General features: G+C 43.4%; 1 protein-coding gene across 2 annotated transcripts in view; it reads left to right on the top strand.

Annotated features, from left to right (window-relative positions):
* kif26ba (kinesin family member 26Ba) overlaps nucleotides 1–13,449 on the top strand; it is a 297,812-nt gene that overhangs the window by 172,480 nt on the left and 111,883 nt on the right. The window lies entirely within an intron of this gene.

Raw genomic sequence — 13,449 nt, forward strand, 5'->3', positions numbered from 1 at the left:
ACCATGCAGAGAGTTTTCTGATTCACTGCAGGATTACCCTCGAGTGGCTAAGGATGAAAAGTTCAATACAAACAGTGCTGGAGAAACTCAGCAGATCTGGCATCAACTGTGGAGGGAGAGAAACAGCTAACTTTTCCCAGCTGGTCACCCTTCTTCAGACTTCAAACATTTCTCTCTTCACAGATGCTGCTAGACTTGCTTCACTGTTTATCTGTTCGCCAGAATTGAAAGTATTTTGCCTTTTCATATGAAACGCTTAACATCCTGGGAACATCTGCTGTCGACAAAAAGTATTGTAGCCGAAATTGATGTTTATTTTATTTTTCAGTTCTTTCCAATATTGAAATTTGCAGCTTTCTGGTCAAACAACAGTTGGAGCCGAGAGTTTGGGGGTAGGGAGTTGAAAGCAGGGGCTCGGTCAGCTCTTGGCCATCAGTCATCGGTGGTATAATAGCAGCGTCTTGATCTCTGACTCGGAGAGCCTGGGTTCAAGTCCCACCTGCCTCAGAGGTGCTGGATCATATTGCAACAGGTAGATTTTAAGAGAAATGAATTGTCCATCTCCTCAATTGGCTGTGGGAAGGATGGACTTTGTTGTTGGTGTCCAATATAGAAGACACTGAAGTGGTGGCGGAGGGATGGTGGTGCACATGTTGTTGACAGTGATGAGCTGACTCAGGACTGACAGACTCCCTTCAAACTATATCTTCCTTTCTCTTTCCTTATTCTTAAATTGTACAAAATGGTGCCGTTTTGTGGCGACATATGAGAGCTTTTCACTGCATTTTATTGTATTCTGACTGTAAAATACACGTGACAATCAGATCAAAGTCAATTACCACAGACTTTGCAGCCGTTGATGGGAGAGTGGGTTGGGAGCAGATGGCAAGTCCTGGGTTCCAGGCACTCAGAGCTGAGCACCGTCGGTCAACAGTGTCCATACCGTCCCGGTGAGGAGAAGCTCTCCGCAACTTAATATCGACACTTCACCCAAGAAACTGCTGCCGGAAGGCTGCATCGTAGCGAAGGCCCACTTCAAAAAGCTAACAAAGCAGGCAAAAAACACAGCAATATGTCACTGAGATGTGGTAATAGATGTCAACCAATAAACTCAGCTGCTAACAAGGAAATGGTGGACAGGATATGAAAGGAAAGGTACAATTAAGTGAAAATGGAATTAAAGTTACGAACCTGTACATCATTCCTACATCACAGGTAGTGAATCACATTTACATGTCATTGGTGAAGTATGTTTTTGAGGACCCAAGCTGTGTAAGGAAGAGTTTGCCCTCAGCCCGGGAGTGAAGAAATCTCTGGTTAGGCCAGCATTTATTGTCCATCCCTAATTCCCCAGAGGGCAGTTAAGAGTCCACCAGATTGCTGTGGGTCTGGAGTCACATGTAGACCGGACCAGATAAGGATGGCAGCTCCCTTCCCTAAAGTGAGCCAGTTTTTCCGACACCAGTTTCATGGTCATCATTACACCCTTAATTCCTTATTCTTTTTATTGAATTCAAATTCCACCATCTGCTACGATGAGACTCAAACCCAGGACCCCAGAGCAGTAGCTGAATTTCTGGATTCATAAACTAGGCCTCTGCCTCCCCATCAACATAGGTCCACCTCATTACACAGATCCACATCTGTTCCTTTTTAAGCCTGCACCTTTTACAGGGTTGAATCTGTCACCTTAATTGCTCTGGGTGTGAGGGGGATACTAGTTCTGAAACTCGGCATATCATGTGAGGGATTTTTCAAACTTGACTTTCAAGTTTATTGTTTGGAGGGCTTTGAGCTTTGTCTTTGAAGGCGCTGTTGTTTTGAAGGGCTAAGCTCCGTTCAGTTTATTCTAGTTAAATTCTGGCTGTAACGAGAGAGGGAAGGAAGTTACTGAGTGCCCACTGTAACGTCCGATCAATTTGGCCCAGGTCAGTGTTACCCAGTAGAAGACTCTGCTGTGACAGGCTGAACAACCCAGCTGCCAACAGAAAAGCTGAAGCCCTGATGAAGGGCCCTGGTCCGAAACGTAGATTTTCCTGCTCCTTGGATGCTGCCTGACCTGCTGTGCTTTTCCAGCACCACTCTAATCTCCAGAGTCTGCAGGGCCCACCTCTGCCTAGAGAAGCTGAAGAGCCAGCCTACCTGTTAATGAAGATAGTTTAATTGAGTCAGTCCTTTATTGGTTTCTGTTTATTTGCTGCTTATTGCTCCTGACTCTTTGGGAACTGACGTGTCGAGATTTAAGGGGAAAAGAAATGACAATGTCAAACTAACCAGGGTCAGAATTGAGGGAAACGCCTCCTTATCCCACCTTTTTAGGTTTACCCGATTTATTGCCACACCCTTTGATTTGATTTGATCCACTGGACACCCTGTACCTATGGTGGTGTATGAGCATTGATGGTACACCAAAACTGACCATTTGACTAGTGGCGCATCATGGTTGAACTCGCTCAATCCTCAAGCCTCCAGTGGAGTTGTAACAGCACAGCAAGAGGTAATTCAGCTCATCAAGATTCTCAGCTCTGTCGAGTAACTGGTCACTGTCCCATTATTCCCCTCTCCTCACTGTCCTGCAAGGTTCTTACCATGAACTGCCCATCCAGTTTCCTTTTGAAATCATTAATTGACTCTACATCATCCTTTCCTAGGCTACAAGTTCCAGGCTATTGTCTCTTGCAATGTAAGACATTTACTACCTTACATATCTGAAATTGCATTCCCAAAATCTTAAATATGTGACCCTTTTGTCCTTGTGTCATCTACCATATAATGGAAACAGTTTAGCTTTGATTACCTTATCTAAACCTGTCATAATCTTATACATATCTATCAAATCTTCCCTGCTCCAAGGAGAGCGACCTAGTTTCGCCAATCTAGTCTTGTCGTCTTCCATCGCTGTCTGTAGTGAGATTAGAAACTGTGTCCCCACAACATGAGGCAGGGCCTCTGGATCACGAGCCCAGCAGCATTATATATATTGTCCATTGGCCTGGAATACACTGCATGGACCACAGGTTCTTTCCCTGTTGGTTATTGGTTGCAATGACGAAGGTCAGGACAAGGTGAAGATCAGCAGGCCAGAGTCCAAGGTGTGGAGGATGTGTCCTGCAAATAGATCCAGGGCTGGCTGGAGGGATTCATGGAAAGCCTGGAAGTTGACAGTGAGGATTTTGGAGCCAGTGGACTGGAAGCCGGACATCACTGTGATCTAATGTATGTAGGGAAAATTAAATTTCAGTTCAGTTTTAAGAACCGAGACAGGCATGCAAGGAAAATAGAGAGAAGGTTGGAATTTAATTAGTGTTGAGAGTGGTGCTGGAAAAGCACAGCAGGTCAGGCAGCATCCGAGGAGCAGGAAAATCGATGTTTTGGGTTGGAGCCTTTCATTAGGAATTTAATTATCCTTGGCATTTTAGCAGGAAGCAGTGTTGACAATACTTGGACCATTACCTCGGCATGTTCTATTTTGTTTCCTTGTCACTTATTTTGATTTCTATTTCTTATTTTTGTCTTCAGCCAGCAGCATGCCTGGACTTGACACTTTGTTTTTGATTCCTTTGTCTGCTTGCCTTGTCTTCATTTTCCCCCATGACTCTGAGGGACTAACTCTTCCACCTTTTCAATTCTTTCGATGGGCTGAAGGGCCTCTTCCTCCGCTGTAAACCATCTCTCTGACTCTCTCTCTGACACCTGTCTCTCATCCTATCCCTGACCTCCTGTTTGTTCTTATTCCACTTACACATACTCAAAACCTAATACATCCCTCGGTCTTCCCACTTTCTGTGTCTCTCCACAGAGCTGAACTGCTCTTTTATTTCAGAATTCCAGAGTCCATAGTATGTTCCTTTACAATTTCTGATGTGTAACCTTCTCGCCCTATCTTTTAATAAGCCAGGATTGTTGGGATTGGGCACATTTTGCAGCAGCTCCCACATGTTCAAAGAGAATGGGGAGTGAAGGCCTCATTTCTCCTTGTGGGATCTGGTGAGGACATTCCTTATTCTGAAGAAGATCGTTTGGGTACTGAGTTTCATTCACACTCGGGCATTTGGACCTGTGTCTCTAACAAATGGAACCAGTCAGGTTAATCAATTATTGAATTAAAGGTCGGCATGAGGTACCAATTAATTTTGTAATAGTAGGCCAATAATTCTCTTTAATTTGAATTTCACTGCAGATGTCACTGTTTGATTTAATCACTTGCAATTATGAAAATTATCCAAGTGCCACACATTAAAGGATAATTAGCTTGCTTGTGCTAAGTTGGTTTTGCTTTGAGATCGGAGGTGGGAATGTAAGTGAACTGGATGCAGGAGAAGCCCAGGTGGATGGGGTAGGTGACAACATCTTAAAATGGATCCAACCATTGCCCCATCCCTGCCTCTCTCTCACAAACCCCACTATTTAATCCAGTAATCTTCTCTTCTGTGAGTGCACACACCTTTTCCGGAATTGCAACTTCACTCTGTCCTAGGGGAAATCCACTGTCAGTTAGCTTCACTTTGAGAATGTACTGGCAGTAAGCCCTGTATCTCCCTCAGTAGCTTCAGAGAGCTCCTCTCACTGTCCACCATTTCATTTCACTAGGACCTTCAATAATGTCTTGGAGGTACTGAGGGAGCCGCAGGGCTTCTTAGTCAGGTGGAGGAACAGAGGGATCTTGGGGTCTATGTACATAGATCTTTGAAGGTTGCCACTCAGGTGGATAGAGCTTGTAAGAAGGCCTATGGTGTATTATCGTTCATTAGCAGAGGGATTGAATTCAAGAGTCGTGAAGTGATGTTGCAGCTGTACAGGACTTTGGTTAGGCCACAGTTGGAGTACTGTGTGCAGTTCTGGTCGCCTCACTTTAGGAAAGATGTGGAAACTTTGGAGAGGGTGCAGAGGAGATTTACCAGGATGTTGCCTGGAATGGAGAGGAAGTCGTACGAGGATAGGTTGAGAGTTCTCGGCCTTTTCTCGTTGGAACGGCGAAGGATGAGGGGTGACTTGATAGAGGTTTATAAGATGATCAGAGGAATAGATAGAGTAGACAGTCAGAAACTTTTTCCCCGGGTACAACAGAGTGTTACAAGGGGACATAAATTTAAGGTGAAGGGTGGAAGGTATAGGGGAGATGTCAGGGGTGGGTTCTTTACCCAGAGAGTGGTGGGGGCATGGAATGCGCTGCCCGTGGGAGTGGTAGAGTCGGAATCATTGGCGACCTTTAAGCGGCATTTGGATAGGTACATGGATGGGTACTTAATCTAGGTTAGAAGTTCGGCACAACATCGCGGGCCGAAGGGCCTGTTCTGTGCTGTATTGTTCTATGTTCTATGTTCTATGTTCTATTCTCAAAGTGCAGCGAATCGATAGTGGATTTGCCTTTGCAAAGAGGGAAGTTGTGATGCAGAAAAGGTGTCTGCACTCACGGGAGAGGAGGTTACGGGATTAAAGAGTGGGGGTTTGTGTGAGAGAGGCAGTTTTGTGAGGGGTCGGGCAACAGTTGGAATTGTTTTAAGGTGCAAAGGGAGCAGTTAATGGGTATGTGTAGCACCTCATTTGAGTACTATAGAGGGATTCAAACATCCAGCAGTGAAGAGAGGGGTGGAGTAAGATCACAGTATATAAATACTTTAATCAAAATGTATGCAGTAATCTTAAACTCACCGCGCTTTATAAACTTCTTTTCAAGAGCTTATTGGTTGATTCTAAGCATCACTCTCTATATTAATGAAATGATGTTGCATTATATGTACATCCCTTTGTTCTTTCTCTATACATAAGAGCATAATGGGAGTGGGATAGGCCATTCAGCTTTTTCAACCCATTCTGACCTTCAATTCGATCATGGCAAGCCACCTTCAGCAATATTTTCCCATATCCCTTGTTATTTTTTATTTCTAGAAACCTATCAATCTCAGGTTTGAACATGAATATACGGCTGTAGTAGCTAATAAATCATTCTGTATCCAGTGACTCCAGTTATGGAGGAGTAATTAAAGGCAGGATCAGGCTGGTCTACAATAGACACGACAATCCATCAGCCTGTTCATACCTAATGATGAGACTAGAAGGAACATCACAGTGCCAGGGAGGATTTCCTTAAAGCAGGGAAGAATATAGAGGACTTTATGACTGGAAACTATGCCCAGGATTCACAGTGTAGAAGTGGCTAGGCACTTTGTGAGATCTGTAACTGATCCCACAGTATTCAAGGGTAAACTTGCCTCTTTCTAAACCAACGGTTAGCTACGCTCTCACCTCACCCTTGCAAGGATCAACCCAGGCACACAAAGGAAAGCACCCTTACACAGCGACTCTGACGCGAAAGGTGGTGGTCAGGCAGACGCAATTACCTCCCAGGCGTGAGTTTAATCAGGTGGAAGTAGTACTTTTTTTTTTGCTAATTCATTTGTGTCAAGCGACCTGATTGATAGCATTTTAAGTTGGGCCATAGATCACAATAATCCTGCATGACTCCACATAACAGCAGCACTGCTTTCAGCACTACAGCTCAAACATTTCTTTCAAGCACAGTACGTTGCAAATTTATCAGCAGTTTAAAGAAATTCTACAAAGTAAGTTCCAGAGATGAAATATTGAAAAGAAAAGTCTGAGAAGAGAAGAGGATAGGAACAGGAGGAGGCTACAAGAGGTTGTTCTACTGTTCAATGAGATTATGGCTGATACGTGATCCATCTTGATTTTATCCAACTTTGCTCCATGTCTCTTAACACCTTCCAATCGACACATCTATCAATCTGCCACACTCCTTATGCACACACTGCTGTATGGCCAAATTCCATACCAACTTCATTCACAGGTTTGCTGAAAGCACCACTATTATAGGTTGGATCTTTAAACAATGATGAGATGGAGTACAGGAAGGAGATTGAGTGCTTAATGGCTTGGTTTAAAGACAACAATCTCTTCATCAATGTCAGCATAGTGAAGGAGCTGGTCATTGACTTCAGGAAGCAGACTGGAGGGCACACCCCTGTCTCATCAATGGTGCTGTGGTAGAGATGTTCGAGACCGTCAAGTTCCTGGGAGTGATGATCACCAACATTTGGTCCAGGTCCACCCATGGTGAACGCTATGGTCAAGAAAGCACAACAATGTCTCTACTTCCACAGGAGGTGAAGGAAATTTGGCATGTCCACAATCACTCTTACCAATTTTCATAGATACACCATAGCAAACATTCTATCTGGATGCATCACAGCGTGGATGCATAACTGCTCTTCCCAAGACCACAAGAAACTGCAGAGAGTCATGGACACAGCCCAGTCCATCACACAAACCAGCCTTCCATCCATTGACTCCATCTACATTTCCCACTGCCTCGAGAAAGCAATCAATGTAATCAAAGACCCCTCCCAACCGAGTTGTACTCTCTTCCACCCTCTTCCATTGGGTAGAAGTTATAAAAGTTTGAAAACATGGGCAAACAGATTCAAGAACAGCTTTTTTTCCCCATTGCTATCACACCTTTGAATGGACTTCTTTAATGTTAATGTTGATCTCTCTTTGCAACTCCATGGCAGTTGTATCCTGCACTCTGTGTTATTTCCCTGATGCACTTGTATGGTATGATTTGCCAGTAAAGCACATAAAACAATATTTTTCACTGTATAGTAATAAATCAAGTTTTTAAAAGCCCACCTGTTTGAAATGGATAATTCATCTTGAGCTCTCTCACTCTTTTCTCCTTCCTGTCTTCTCTGTCCTTTCTCTTTTCATCTTCTCTCTTTTCTTCTTTTCTTTTTCCCTTATCTCTCCTTCCTCTCTCTTTTCTTCCTCCCCATCTCTTTTTTCTTTCCTGTTTCTTTTCCTTCCCTCCCCGCCTTTTCCTTACCCCTCCTTTTCCTTCCTCTCACTTTCTCCATCTCTTTTCCTTCCTCCCCCTTCTCTCTCTATATCTCTTTCTCTTTTCCTTACACTACATCTTTCTTTTCCTTCCCTATGCCCCCTCCCCAGACTGTACTGCCTGAGAGTGTTGGGGGAAGATTCAGTCAAAAGTTTCAAAAGAGAACTTCCTTTGAATAGAAAGTGGGTGTAGGGTTATGGAGGGAAGATGTCTGAGTGGTGCAAGTTGAGTTGCTTTTGCAGTGAGTGGACACAGATGGAACAGGACAAATAGCAATCCCCTGTGTTGTAATCATTGTGATTCTATGATTTTTACAATTATTGGAAATCCAAAACCACTTTACAGTCAATGGAGTGCTTTTGGAATGTGTGAACTATCATAACACAAGCAGCAAGGCAGCTAATTCACACGCATGAGGCTAGATTCTCATGGAGTCAGGTTGACTCTGGAGACCTTTAAAAATGGCAGATGGGCCCTGATTCCAGGATTTTTGACCCAACTCCCTTCTGGCAATTTCCACGTCTGGCTGGCTACATCCCTGCATTTTTTTTTAAACTTTTAAGGCATCTTTTCAAGGTTGGTTACCCAGTTTTGCCAGTTTGCAGCTCCTTGAAGGTAAATCACAACCTGGATCCTGGAATCTTTGAACAGGTACGTTTAAATGGTCTTACCCCTGCCACCTCATAATCCCCATATCAGTTTGTCATACCCATGGCTCTTGCATGCTTCCCTATACCCTCCATAGCCACCCATTATGAGCTATGTATAGAACAAATGAGCTATACACTAGTGGCAAGACATTGAAATGCTATTCAAAAAACACCATTCCAAAATCTCCTTTTGCGTAAATCTTCTGCTCTTTCAAACTTGTGTAAGTGTGAATCTGACACGTCCATTCATGGTACTAGAAACAAAAGATCTACCAGATACCACACCTTTTGATCCATTCCAAATAATCATTCAGGCTTTGAAAAACCACATCAAGAGAGAATAAACTGTTCGAACCACCTAACTATTTCTAACAGTCAAAGCTAACACTCACCTTCAAGCCATGTAAACAGACCCTATTCCATTAGCGTCTTTTAACTCAATAAGGCCTTCATAATACAGGAACAAATATATGGCCATGTCTCTGTTGACACAGTTGCCAGATGGTGTCTTTATGAATGTTTGGGTTCCATAGCTCATTAATGAAATCAGGCAAGATGAAGCATGGAGGGGACATTGGGAAGTGTGTGGAATGATGAAGGGATGTAAGGGATGTGGTTTAGTGGGCACAACATTTGAGTGAAAATTGAATAGGGGTCCCAGAAGCCTTTGAACTGGCCCACCTTGGTCCGTGCACCTCCTTGGTCACCTCTGAACTGGATCCAAACCTGACAGATCCTAACTCCATCCTGCCCCACCTCCCTGTAACAGCAGTGTAGTTGGGGGTTGGGCTGCGCACCTTTACAAACACAAATTAAGATGTAGGAATAGGCAGTTTGTTCTCTCTGGCCTTTTCAGCCATTTTTGTAACATCATGGCTGAATTGATTATGGCCCCATCTCCCCATGCTTACTGATCCCCTAAATATCCTGCCATTCCCAATGAATAAAGAATCTATCCAACTCCAATTTATAAATATTCAATGACCTGGTCTCCACAGCTCCCTCGGGGAAGAAAGTTCCTCAAACGAATGGCCCTCTCTGAGAAGAAGTGGTTCTCCTCCTATCAGTCATCAATGATAGGCCCCTTACGTTTATTCTGTGTCCTCTAGTTTTGGTTTCTCCCACAAGGGGAATCATCCTTTCACCGTCCACTGTGTCAAACCCCCTCAGCACCTCAATAAGATCACTTCTCATTCTGCTAAAGTCCAATAGATACAGGTCCAACCTGATCAGCCTTCATCCCTGGTATCAGTTGAGTGAAGTGTGTCTAATATCAATAATATCCCTTCTTAAATAAGAAAATTTAAAACTGTAATTCAGATATAGTCTTATTAATGTCTTCTATAGCCTTGGCAAAACTTCCTGCCTTTATGTTCCATTCTGCTTGTGGTACACGCCAGTGTTCCATTTGTCTCCTGATTGTCTTCATACTAACATTTTGTGATTCCTGTGCCAAGACACCAGATCCCTCAGTATCTTGGACTCTATAATCTCTCTCCATTTAAACTATATGCTGCTTTCCATTCTTCCTGCAAAGTGAGCAGGTTAATTTTTCCCACATTATACTCGGTCTGCCATACTTTTGTTTACTCACTTCATCCCTTTTGCAGATTCGTCCCAGTTTACACTCCTAACTCTATGTCATAAGCAAAGATGACTGCCGAGCATCTATGCTGTATCTTCATCCACTTCATCAGTATAGATTGTGAGTAGTTGAGACCCCAGCAGTGATATCTGTGGCACTTCACGTAGTTACGTCTCAGCAACCAGAAAATCACTCGTTTCAGGTTTACTTTCCTGTTGGTTAATCTGATACCCGCTCTGTTGCTTTGATGAAAATGTGGTTCACAAGGTTCCCACAGGCATGATAATGAACAAATAATCTGTTTAGTAACATTGAAGGATAAATGTTGGCCAGGGCATGGGATGTCGGCTTTGCCCATGAAAAATATTTTGTCCATGTCTTGGTGGGTAGATGGGCATCTGGGGTTTAATGTTGCAGACAATAGTTGGCACTTCAGGTGGGGCATTTTATGTTTGAAAGTTTAGATCATTTTGTTTGTAATTCTGGAGTGGGATTTGTACCTCTAATGTTTTGACTGAAAGAGAACAGCATAACGTGCTGACTGATCGCTGAAGACAAATCTTCACCTTCTGTCTGAAAATAAATTGATGTACATTTCCACTGGCCATTGATGGGTTGAGCCAAGCAGATCAGGAAAGTCATCAGTTTATCACCTAATCTGTGCTGAATTTGAGTCTCTTGACAAGTAGCGGTAGATGTGTAAGGCGCAATTTTGATTAAAAGGATGTGAATGAATTAAAAGTCCTGCCTATTATAAATGTATCCCAGCAAATTTGGCACCAAGAGCAGACAACCTGGGGTAGGTCATATTTCTGAGTAACTTTCAACATCTCCTCAGACAGTCTCTCTGGAGATCGATGATGATGAGCTTCTACAATGGAGCTCTTGGTTCTGAGGTAATTGTATAGTCCAACACTGGAACCCCCGCACACCTTGCCACAAATGGGGTGGGTGGTATTTGCCAAGGTTGCTGGGCGGGATACTTGAGTGAGGGTCTTCCATGCCCAGGTTATGGACAGCAGACACCAGTTGAGGATAAGCTGGCACATGGCATTGACAACATTGGCATTGAATAGTGAACCCAGTGTGTCAGTCAATATAGCAAAGGTGATCACTTGCACTTGAAACTGTACTTTTCCAATGGGTGAGAGGAAGTAAGGTAGGGGTTTGAGAGGGGCAAGCAATGTTATTAAGTTGTAATGAACTTAAAGGGTACACAGGCATTGAAGAGACAAACTAGGTACAGGCCAATTATTGTAAATTTAGGAGCAGTGGGCAGCATTTGGTCTCAAACTTTAGCTCTGACGTTGACAAAAATCTGACTCAAATTAATCCCATTCTCGCTATTGTATCATAACTATTGGACACACCATCATTATGTATGAATCAGTCCAGGCTAACAATGTGGGGAGATAGGTTCAAATTCCAGGATTTAAATCCAATTAAGAAAATCTGAACTTGAAAGATAGTTTCAGGAGTAGCAGCCATCAAACTATAATTGATATTTGTAAACACCCAATGGGTCCATAAGGAAGGAAATCTGCATTTTAACAAGTCTGACTTTTATGTGACAGCAATGTGACTGAGTTGCTCTCTGAAAGGGCCTGGCAAGCCACTCAATTCAAGGGCAACCGAGGCTGGCCATCTCCAATTCCAAAGAGTGAAAAGCAGTCCTTGCATCTGAGCATTGTGGCAGCACCACTAAAGGCTAGGGAAGGTCTTCCACCAATCTTAACAAACCCCATCCTTCAGTGACATTGTCCAGCAGTTTATTAAAAAATAATTACCTGCGCTAGAAATTTGTATTTAAATGCTGCTCATTGGCACAGGGACAAAACAACCACCTCACTCCTCAACCAATCTATCAAGTACTATATGCACAAGGCAGGAATCTGCTTGTCTTTGACTTTCTAGATTCCAGCTGTTGGAAAGAACAAGCCAGTCTGATTTAAAAGGCCCAGGGTTCTTATGGCATCACTGTATTTTAATGAAACTTGTCTGATCTTCACTCAGCCAGGTTTAGCAAGACCATCCGACCAATTGGAGAAAGAGGTGATTTCCTTCAGAGATCCGGCCATTTCAGTGTAACTGAGACCTTTTTAAATTACTTTTGTGAAAATATGGTAACCATTAAACAGATGGAAGACTGCTTTTAAAAATAAGGACATTGAAGTCATCAGTCTTGGATGTTTTATAAAATGTGTCAGAAACATGTGGTGCAGCCCAGAGGGTGGACTGTAGTGTGAGAGCCCAATATAAAATAGAATAGCTCTCTCTTATTCTGCTCATTTCCCCTTCTAAAACATAAAAAGACACGAGGGAATGCTTGTTAGCCCCCACTGAGGTGGGAACAAAAGCTGACAAGTGTAGAGTTCTTGCTGCTGGTCAGCATCATTCCACTCAGCTGGTGCCAGGGGAGGCACACACAGTTAGCAGGGCTATCTGCTCACTATTGATAGGTACTCTGTTAAGCCTCTCAATGTCCAGTTCCTTGAAGGGAACAGGAAGATCCCAGTGGCCACCAGGTCACTTCAGGTTGCCTGGACGTGGACAGTCACCAGGGAAGAAGACCTTAGACATAAAATTTGTAAGGGAAAGATTAAAAGGTCATCCAACTCATGTGAACGAATTGAACACACATAAGATAGCTCTTAAATCTTGAATCAGTTAGAATGGAGATGTAGGTTTCAATTGATTAATATGCAAATCCCAGAATTTCTTTCAAGTCACTGCCCCAAGCTAACTTAAAGATGCTATTAGTATACGGGAGGTGACACTTGCTGTCAGACAGTGTAAGACACTGGTTAGTCCATAGTTGGAGCTTTCTGTACAGTCCTGCCACTACATTATAGGAAAGACATACTCACTTTGTAAGGAGGAAGTTTACACAAATGTTGGCACAGCTTGAAAATTGCGACTGTGAAAAAAGATTGGAATGGCAAGGGCTGTATTCGTCGAGCAGTGAGGGCTTGGCAGGGGGATCTGATTGGTTGTACATAGTTATAAGAGGGATGGAGAGAGAGAAACCTGACTCCTCCTAAAGGGGCCAGAAACTAGGGGGCACAGTTTTAAGGTAAGAAACAAGAGGTTTTAAAGGGGGCTTGTGGAATTTTGTTTTCACTCAGAGGATGAAACTCTGAAACTCACTGAAAATGTGTTGCTGGAAAAGCGCAGCAGGTCAGGCAGCATCCCAAGGAGCAGGAGAATCGACGTTTTGGGCATGAGCCCTTCTTCAGGAATGAGGAGGGTGTGCCAAGCAGGCTAAGATAAAAGGTAGGGAGGAGAGACTTGGGGGAGGGGCGTTGGAAATGCGATAGGTGGAAGGAGGTTAAGGTGAGGGTGATAGGCCGGAGTGGGGG

Source organism: Chiloscyllium plagiosum, chromosome 9, assembly GCF_004010195.1.
Source record: "Chiloscyllium plagiosum isolate BGI_BamShark_2017 chromosome 9, ASM401019v2, whole genome shotgun sequence".
Taxonomy (NCBI): Eukaryota; Metazoa; Chordata; class Chondrichthyes; order Orectolobiformes; family Hemiscylliidae; genus Chiloscyllium; species Chiloscyllium plagiosum.